Source organism: Mesoplodon densirostris, chromosome 5 (assembly GCF_025265405.1).
Source record: "Mesoplodon densirostris isolate mMesDen1 chromosome 5, mMesDen1 primary haplotype, whole genome shotgun sequence".
NCBI classification, from domain to species: Eukaryota; Metazoa; Chordata; class Mammalia; order Artiodactyla; family Ziphiidae; genus Mesoplodon; species Mesoplodon densirostris.
Window position 1 is genome coordinate 103,717,461 of NC_082665.1, and position 8,734 is coordinate 103,726,194.

At 39.2% G+C, this 8,734-nt stretch overlaps 1 pseudogene; it reads right to left on the minus strand.

Moving 5' to 3' along the window:
• Positions 1–2,568: 2,568 nt before the first annotated feature.
• On the minus strand, positions 2,569–3,425 carry LOC132490504 (elongation factor 1-alpha 2-like; annotated as a pseudogene).
• Between the last annotated feature and the right edge of the window lie 5,309 nt (positions 3,426–8,734).

The window sequence follows — 8,734 nt, forward strand, 5'->3', positions numbered from 1 at the left end:
TAGAGAATTGACATTAGTTTAATTTGCCAAGTAGAGTTCTGGGCCAGATTAAGAAAACTGTAATAAATCATAAAAAAGAGGATTTTTATCCTGAGGGCTTTGCTGAAGAATCGATGGAGGGTTGAATGTTGTGGAGGACATAATAAGATTTATACTTTTTGAAAGATGTAGAGAATGGACTTGAGGGGGGACAACATGAAAGTCAGGAGAGGGATTACGATGCTTTTCCAGTAATCCAAGTGAGGTGATAGTGACCTGACCAGGAAATTGGCTGCAGGAATGGAGAACAGTGAATAGCTCCAAGAAATATTTAACTGGCAGAGTTGACTGAACTTGATGATTGTTGGGTCATGGAGAATGAAATGAGGGAGGTCAGAGGATGATTTCCAAATTTCTGGATTGGGAAATTAGTTGGATAAACTGTGATAGAATAAAAAGTAGAGGAACAGGTGTGTACATGGAAGAGTTAAGGGTGAGGTAATAAGGAGTTCAATTTTAAGCATATTTTAGGCATTTGTGGATACTGAATTATTCAGTCAACAAATATTTATGAATTACGAACTACATGCCAGGTAGTGTGAGTGAAGGTCTTAGGAGTAGAGCAGTGATATAATATTTTAAAGATTACAGTCTAGTTGTGGAAATGTACAGTACATGAATTAATAAAAATAATAAATGTATACAGTAAATATAAGCCCTGCATATAGTGAAGGAAAACACATGTATGAATTGATTAGTTTCTACTTAAAAGTATGATCAGAGACATCAGGTAGACAAAGTACTGCCTGGTAATACCTTGTCAATCTATGGTCCACTCTCTTGCCTCAGATTTCCAGCAGCCCCTTTTCTCTTCTCACTTTCAACACAATTCACAAAAGAGAAACAACTTATCTTTCTACTACTAAAATCTACCAACCTAATTTGTAGATTTGTATCCACATACTCTGCCTTCCCATTTATGCACAGGGGTCAGTTGTCCTTGTCCTACCCGATGTCAGGTCCTCTGCTTGTACACAGAAGCCAGTCCTCTCTTGTCTACTGAAGGGCTTCATATAATAATCCCATCTTAAAAATAGATGTTCTAGGGCTTCCCTGGTGGCGCAGTTGTTGAGAGTCCGCCTGCCGATGCAGGGGACCTGGGTTCGTGCCCCGGTCTGGGAAGATCCCACATGCTGCAGAGTGGCTGGGCCCGTGAGCCATGGCCGCTGACCCTGCACGTCCGGAGCCTGTGCTCCGCAACGGGAGAGGCCACAGCAGTGAGAGGTCCACGTACCGCAAAAAAAAAAAAAAAAAGTTCTTATCTGGACTTCATGTGTTCCTCTACCCACTACCTTATTTCTCTACTCCTCTTTATAGCAAAACTCTCTAAAAAAGTTGTTGATTTTTTTAACATCTTTATTGGAGTATAATTGCTTTACAATGGTGTGTTAGTTTCTGCTTTATAACAAAGTGAATCAGCTATACATATATATATATATATCCCCATATCTCCTCCCTCTTGCGTCTCCCTCCCACCTTCCCTATCCCACCCCTCTAGGTGGTCACAAAGCACCAAGCTGATCTCCCTGTACTATGCAGCTGCTTCCCACTAGCTATCTATTTTACATTTGGTAGTATATATTAGTCCATGCCACTCTCTCACTTTGTCACAGCTTACCCTTCCCCCTCCCCGTGTCCTCAAGTCCATTCTCTACACCTGTGTCTTTATTCCTGTCCTGCCCCTAGGTTCTTCATAACCTTTTTTTTTTTTAAGATTCCATATATGTGTTAGCATACGGTATTTGTTTTTCTCTTTCTGACTTACTTCATTCTGTATGACAGACTCTAAGTCCATCCACCTCACTACAAATAACTTAATTTCGTTTCTTTTTATGGATGGGTAATATTCCATTGTATATATGTGCCACATCTTCTTTATCCATTCATCTGTGAGTTGTTGATGCTTTAATGTCAGCTTTATTGAAGTATAATTGACATGTAAAGTTATAAGATATTTAAAGTGTACATTGTGGTGATTTGATATGCATATACGTAGTGAAAGGATTTCCTGCCATCTAATTAACATATCCATCATCTAACATATTTATCTTTTATTTGGGTGTGTGTGTGTGAAAACATTTAAGTTCTACTTTCTTAACAAATTTAAATGATATATATTTAATGCTAAATTAATTTATAACAAAATAGCCAAGATTATTCAAGAGGGAAAGGATAGTCTCTTCAGTAAATGGTGTTGAGAAGACTAGGCAGCCACATGCAAAGAGTGGTAACACTTTGGTAACACTTTGTGGTAACACAGCTAGTTATGTTTTATTAATCTTAATAAATACGTCGAATGTTGGGTAATTTTTGTAGTGGAGATTGCTGAGGAAACTGCAGGGTACATGCTTCATTTCTTGTTGGGCTTTACTGCTGACTTGGTGACCTTGCCTGCAGAGGATGACTTTTCATCCACTGCCTTGATGACTCCATTGGCCACTGTTTGTCTCACGTCCTGCACAGCAAAATGGCCTAGAGGTGGGTACTCAGAGAACATCTCCACACACATGGCCTTGCTGGGGACCATCCTTACATTTGCACAATGGCTGTATCGCCTGACTTCAGGGCCTTGGGGTTGTCAAAGGTGACCTCCATCCCAGCTTTCAGGAAGCTGGTCTCCACACAGCCCACAGGCACAGAGCCAATGCTCCCAATCATGTGCACACCTTGTAGAGGCAGCGTCAGGGGCTCATTGACCAGTTGAGTGGGAGGGAGAATGGAGCCCAGAGCTTCCAGGAGAGTCATCCCTGTGGCATTTCCCTCCTTTCTCTTGACCTTCCAGCTCTTGAACCAGGCATGTGGATGCTGGGCTATGCTAGCCCAAAATGGGCACGAAGGCCATGGCAGCCAAGTTGTAGCCAATCTTCCTGATGTAGGCTCTGACTCCCTTGATGGAAGCATTGGGTGCTGTGGGTGGGTTTGTCGGAGTCCATCTTGTTGACAGCCATGATGAGTGGCTTCACACTCAGCATGTAGGCCAGTAGCGTATTCTCCACAGGTCTGCCTATTCTTGGAGATGCCTGTTTCAAACATGCCCGTGCTGCCAGCCATGATGAGCATGGCAGAGTCACCTGGTATGGGCCAGTGATAATGTTTTTGATGAAGTCCCTGTGGCATCAATTATGGTGATGTAATATTTGGTTGTCTCAAACTTCCAAAAGGAGATGTCATGGTGATGCCACATTTCCTTTCCACCTTCATTTTGTCTAGCACCCAGGCAAACTTGACGGAGCCCTTGCTCATCTTTGTTGCTTCCTTCTCGAACTTCTCATGGTTCTCTTGTCAGTATCCCCACACTTGTAGATGAGATGCCCAGTGGTGGTGGACTTGCCAGAGTCCACATGGCCAATGTTGCTAATATTGATATGGGTCTTCTTTTTGCCCATAATGGTGGATTCATTAGAGTCACTGCTGATCCAGATATTAGCAAGAGCTGCAGCAGCTGGGAAGCAGGTATTGTGTATTATTGATGCTTCCCTTTCCTACCTCCCATTCTTTTTATAACCCATGCCAAGCAGAATTTGTCTCCACCACTCCACTGTAGCCTTCTTTCCCAAGGTCTTTGATAACTTCCATCTTGCCAAACCAATGTTCAGTTCTGACTTTATTTTACTTTCTCAGTTATCATTGACATCTCTCTCCTCCTTGAAATTCTATCTTTACTTAGATAGCTGACACCACAATTTCCTAAATTTCCATCTATTTTCCTCAATCTCCTTTGCCCACTCTTTCTTTTTGCTTTCTCTTATGTAATTCTAAATATGAATTGCCTCCTGGTGATCTTACCTAGTTGTGTGGCTTTATATACCACATATATCCTGATGATTTCTAAATTTATACATCCAGCTTTTTTGAACTGTAGTGATATATTGAATTGCTTATTTTTTTAACATCTTTATTGGAGTATAATTGCTTTACAATGGTGTGTTAGTTTCTGCTTTTTAACAAAGTGAATCAGTTATACATATACATATGTTCCCATATCTCTTCCCTCTTGCGTCTCCCTCCCTCCCACCCTCCGTATCCCACCCGTCTAGGTGGTCACAAAGCACGAGCTGATCTCCCTGTGCTATGGGGCTGCTTCCCACTAGCTATCTATTTTACGTTTGGTAGTGTATATATGTCCATGCCACTCTCTCACTTTGTCCCAGCTTACCCTTCCCCCACCCCATATCCTCAACTCCATTCTCTAGTAGGTCTGCATCTTTATTTCCATCTTGCCCCTAGGTTCTTCACGACCATTTTTTTTTAAGATTCCATATATATGTGTTAGCATATGGTATTTGTTTCTCTTTCTGACTTACATCACTCTGTATGACAGACTCTAGGTCCATCCACCTCACTACAAATAACCCAGTTTCATTCCTTTCTATGACTGAGTAATACTCCATTGTATATATGTGCCACATCTTCTTTATCCATTCATCTGTTGATGGATACTTAGGTTGTTTCCATGTCCTGGCTCTTATAAATAGAGCTGCAGTGAACATTTTGGTACATGACTCTTTTTGAATTATGGTTTTCTCATGGTATATGCCCAGTAGTGGGATTGCTTGGTCGTATGGTAGTTCTACTTTTAGCTTTTTAAGGAAACTCCATATTGTTCTCCATAGTGGCTGTATCAATTTACATGCCCACCAGCAGTGCAAGAGGGTTCCCTCTTTTCCACACCCTCTCCAGCATTTACTGTTTGTAGATTTTTTGATGATGGCCATTCTGACCGCTGTGAGATGATATCTCATTGTAGTTTTTTTTTTTTTTTTTTTTTTTTTTTTTTTGCGGTATGCGGGCCTCTCACTGTTGTGGCCTCCCCCGTTGCGGAGCACAGGCTCCGGACGCGCAGGCTCCGGACGCACAGGCTCAGCGGCCATGGCTCACGGGCCCAGCCGCTCCGCGGCATATGGGATCCTCCCAGACCGGGGCACGAACCCGTATCCCCTGCATTGGCAGGCGGACTCTCAACCACTTGCGCCACCAGGGAGGCCCTCATTGTAGTTTTGATTTGCATTTCTCTAATGATTAATGATGTTGAGCATTCTTTCATGTGTCTGCTGGCAATCTGTATATCTTCTTTGGAGAAATGTCTATTTAGGTCTTCTGCCCGTTTTTGGATTGGGTTGTTCTTTTTTTGATATTGAGCTGGATGAGCTGCTTGTAAATTTTGGAGATTAATCCTTTGTCAGTTGCTTCATTTGCAAATATTTTCTCCCATTCTGAGGGTAGTCTTTTCATCTGGTTTATGGTTTCCTTTGCTGTGTAAAAGCTTTTAAGTTTCATTAGGTCCCATTTGTTTATTTTTGTTTTTATTTCCATTTCTCTAAGAGGTGGGTCAAAAAGGATCTTGCTCTGATTTATGTCATAGAGTGTTCTGCTTATTTTTTCGTCTACAAGTTTGATGGTGTCTGGCCTTACATTTAGGTCTTTAATCCATTTTGAGTTTATTTTTGTGTATGGGGTGAGGGAGTGTTCTAATTTTATTCTTTTACATGGAGCTGTCCAGTTTTCCCAGCACCACTTATTGAAGGGCTGTCTTTTCTCCACTGTATATTCTTGCCTCCTTTATCAAAGATAAGGTGACCATATGTGCGTGGGTTTATCTCTGGGCTTTCTATCCTGTTCCATTGATCTATATTTCTGTTTTTTTTTGTGCCAGTACCATACTGTCTTGATTACTGTAGCTTTGTAATATAGTCTGAAGTCAAGGAGCCCGATTTCTCCAGCTCTGTTTTTCTTTGTCAAGATTGCTTTGGCTATTCGGGGTCTTTTGTGTTTCCACACAAATTGTGAAAATTTTTGTTCTAGTTCTGTGAAAAATGCCAGTGGTAGTTTGATAGGGTTTGCATTGAATCTATAGATTGCTTTGGGTAGTAGAGCCATTTTCACAATGTTGATCCTTCCAATACAAGAACATGATCTATCTCTCCATCTGTTTGTGTCATCTTTAATTTATTTTATCAGTGTCTTATAATTTTCTGCATACAGGTGTTTTGTCTCCTTATGTAGGTTTATTCCTAGATATTTTATTCTTTTTGTTGCAATGGTAAATGGGAGTGTTTTCTTGATTTCACTTTCAGATTTTTCATCATTAGTGTATAGGAATGCAAGAGATATCTGTGCATTAATTTTGTATCCTGCTACTTTACCAAATTCATTGATTAGCTCTAGTAGTTTTCTGGTAGCATTTTTAGGATTCTCTATTTATAGTATCATGTCATCTGCAAACAGTGAACAGTTTTACTCTTCTTTTCCAATTTGTATTCCTTTTACTTTTTTTCTTCTCTGATTGCTGTGGCTAAAACTTCTAAAACTATGTTGAATAATAGTGGAGAGAGTGGGAAACTTTGTCTTGTTCCTGATCTTAATGGAAATGGTTTCAGTTTTTCACCATTGAGGACGGTTTTGACTGTGGGTTTGTCTTATATGGACATTATTTATGTTGAGGCAATTTCCCTCTATGCCTACTTTCTGGAGGGTTTTTATCATAAATGGGTGTTGAATTTTGTTGGAAGTTTTCTCTGCATCTATTGAGATGATCATATGGTTTTTCTCCTTCAATTTGTGAATATGGTGTATCATGTTGATTGATTTGCATATAGTGAAGAATCCTTGCATTCCTGGAATAAACCCCACTTGATCATGGTGTATGATCCTTCTGATGTGCTGTTGGATTCTTTTGGGTAGTATTTTCTTGAGGATTTTTGCATCTATGTTCATCAGTGATATTGGCCTGTAGTTTTCTTTCTTTGTGACTTCTTTGTCTGGTTGTGGTATCAGAGTGATGATGGCCTCATAGAATGAGTTTGGGAGTGTTCCTCCTCGTGCTATATTTTGGAAGAGTTTAAGAAGGGTATGTGTTAGCTCTTCTCTAAATGTTTGATAGAATTCACCTGTGAAGCCATCTGGCCCTGGGCTTGTTTGTTGGAAGATTTTTAATCACAGATTCAATTTCAGTGCTTGTGATTGGTCTGTTCATATTTTGTATTTCTTCCTGGTTCAGTCTCGGAAGTTTTTCCATTTCTAAGAATTTGACCATTTCTTCCAGGTGGTCCATTTTATTGGCATATAGTTGCTTGTAGTAATCTCTCATGATCCTTTGTATTTCTGCAGTGTCATTTGTTACTTCTGCTTTTTAACTTCTAATTCTATTGATATGACTGTTCTCCTTTTTTTTTCTTGATAAGTCTGGCTAATGGTTTATCAATTTTGTTTATCTTCCCAAAGAACCAGCTTTTACTTTTATTGATCTTTGCTATCATTTCCTTCATTTCTTTTTCATTTATTTCTGATCTGATCATTATGATTTCTTTCCTTCTGCTACCGTTGGGGTTTTTTTTTTTCTTTTTTCTCTAACTGCTTTAGGTGTAAGGTTAGGTTGTTTATTTGAGATGTTTCTTGTTTCTTAAGGTAGGATTGTATTGCTATAAACTTCCCTCCTAGAACTGCTTTTGCTGCATCCCGTAGGTTTTGGGTTGTCGTGTTTTCACTGTCATTTGTTTCTAGGTATTTTTTTATTTCCTCTTTGATTTCTTCAGTGACCTCTTGGTTATTAAGTAGTGTGTTGTTTAGCCTCCATATGTTTGTATTTTTTACAGATTTTTTTCCTGTAATTGATATCTAGTCTCATAGCATTGTGGTCGGAAAAGATACTTGATACTATTTCAGTTTTCTTAAATTTACCAAAGCTTGATTTGTGACCCAAGATATTGATCTATCCTGGAGAATGTTCCATGAGCACTTGAGAAGAAAGTGTATTCTGTTGTTTTTGGATGGACTGTTCTATAAATATCAATTAAGTCCATCTTGTTTAATGTATCATTTAAAGCTTGTACTTCCTTATTTATTTTCATTTTGGATGATCTGTCCATTGGTGAAAGTGGGGTGTTAAAGTCCCCTGCTATGATTGTGTTACTGTCAATTTCCCCTTTTATGGCTGTTAGTATTTGCCTTATGTATTGAGGTGCTGCTATGTTGGGTGCATAAATATTTACAATTGTTATATCTTTTTCTTGGATTGAACCCTTGATCATTATGTAGTGTCCTTCTTTGTCTCTTGTAATAGTCTTTGTTTTAAAGTCTCTTTTGTCTGATATGAGAATTGCTACTCCAGCTTTCTTTTGAATTCCATGGAGTATCTTTTTCCATCCTCTCACTTTTAGTCTGTATGTGTCCCTAGGTCTGAAGTGGGTCTCTTGTAGACAGCATATATATAGGTCTTGTTTTTGTATCCATTCAGCCAATCTATGTCTTTTGGTTGGAGCATTTAATACATTTACTTTAAGGTAATTATAGATATGTATGTTCTTATTACCATTTTCTTAATTGTTTTGGGTTTACTATTGTAGGTGTTTTCCTTCTCTTGTGTCTCCTGCCTAGAGAAGTTCCTTTAACATTTGTTGTTAAGCTGGTTTGGTGGTGATGAATTCTCTTAACTTTTGCTTGTCTGTAAAGGTTTTAATTTCTCTGTCAAATCTGAATGAGATCCTTGCTGGGTAGAGTAATCTTGCTTGTAGGTTTTTCTCCTTCTTCACTTTATATATGTCCTGCCACTCCCTTCTGTCTTGCAGAGTTTCTGCTGAATGATCAGCTGTTAACCTTATGGGGATTCCCTTGTGTGTTATTTGTTGTTTTTCCCTTGCTGCTTTTAATATGTGTTCTGTGTACTTAATTTTTGATAGTTTGATTAATATGTGTCTTG